Source organism: Rutilus rutilus, assembly GCF_951802725.1.
Source record: "Rutilus rutilus genome assembly, chromosome: 23".
NCBI classification, from domain to species: domain Eukaryota; kingdom Metazoa; phylum Chordata; class Actinopteri; order Cypriniformes; family Leuciscidae; genus Rutilus; species Rutilus rutilus.
This window is the reverse complement of record NC_140233.1, coordinates 165,001-166,358: the sequence shown is the minus strand read 5'-3', so window position 1 is coordinate 166,358 and position 1,358 is coordinate 165,001. Positions and strand designations below refer to the sequence as shown.

At 39.2% G+C, this 1,358-nt stretch overlaps 1 protein-coding gene across 1 annotated transcript in view; it reads right to left on the bottom strand.

Annotated features, from left to right (window-relative positions):
* Nucleotides 1-440: 440 nt before the first annotated feature.
* aqp9a (aquaporin 9a) overlaps nucleotides 441-1,358 on the bottom strand; it is a 10,320-nt gene continuing 9,402 nt past the window's right edge. The window contains exon 6 of the mRNA XM_084396274.1: nucleotides 441-1,358. This exon is cut by the window's right edge and continues 696 nt beyond it. The gene's annotated coding sequence lies outside the window, so the exon portion shown is untranslated.

Sequence of the window (1,358 nt, the reverse complement as noted above, 5' to 3'; positions counted from 1 at the left end):
GGACTAAATTAAGCGAGTCATCATGAAGAGGCAAAAACAACAACAATGCAAGAAGTGCTCAAAATACGAAGTTCAGGCATTATTCAGAGTAGCATAAGCCCGATAAGTGAGGTTTTAAAGGGAAAGGTTTTTTTTAATTAATTAATTTATTTATTTATTTATTTTATTATGAAGTTAAGTGCTCACGGAAGAGATGGGTTTTCAGCTGTTTTTTGAATGTTGTCAGGGATTCTGCATTCCGGATGAGGGTGGGGAGAGTGTTCCACCAGCAGGGAACTGTGAATGAGAATGTTCTGGAAAGTGATTTTGTGGCTTTCTGTGATGGAACCACGAGACGTCGCTCGTTGATAGACTATAATAAGACACAGAAGTGAAGATGAATATACTGTGAGGTCTTCATCTGTCGTTCAGCAGCAGAAACACAAACAGCTGACCAGTGTGCTGTAAAAGTTTCTTCTTTATTTCAGCAAAAAACACAAATATACAGTCGATGTTGTAGGATTTCATTACAAAATATATTCATCTACTTTTTACCAAGACTTTTAAAACCAAGAAGTCAAAACTAGAAGCCTGATCTACAAACACATGAACAATAATCATAAACATAAATAATGTAAAAAGTATATGAATGACAATAAGGTGGAATACAACATTAGCATGAAAACAATCGTGATCTAGTGGAAAACTTTTGCACTTTTAAACGTATGTTCATCAGGATGTTTGTGACAATCTGATGCTTGTGTTTTTAAATCTGTCATTTTAAAGATTTAAAAAGCCATTTAAATGATTATTGTGGATTTTGTACAATATTATCATCAACAGCAACATAAAATCACACATTCCGTACAGTGGAGGATTATGGGGCAACGTTATACCGCAAGTTTTTTTTTACCTCAGTGTTTCTGTCTGGTTTTCCAGCACAAATATCTTTTAAATTCAAGATTCATTTAATAGAGATGCGCAATGACTGAAGATATTAAGACTTGCTTTCTGAATGAAAATGAAGCGAGTTTGTGCGGTCACGCGTTTTTTTAGGCCGAAACGTTTTTTGTCACATACAGCATACATCTCCTCACTATCCGTCCCCTGAACACACTGTAAAGAAACGCGGTCTCTATAGACAGCCCAGGCTCCACAAACGGCGACAAAAACAAACTGGCCCAGCCTGGACCACGAAACATAACAAACAGTGTTCCAGCCAATAACCAACAAGAATGATTTGGGGGTGGGGGTGGGGGGTTAGTGCGCGTGCACATGAAGGGGGGTCTGGGGGTCTGGGGGGTGGAGGAGAGAGAAGCATGAAGAGGGAAGTTGGGGGGGGGGGGAGTATGGTCGAGCTAGCCTCCGTTTTGTTAGAC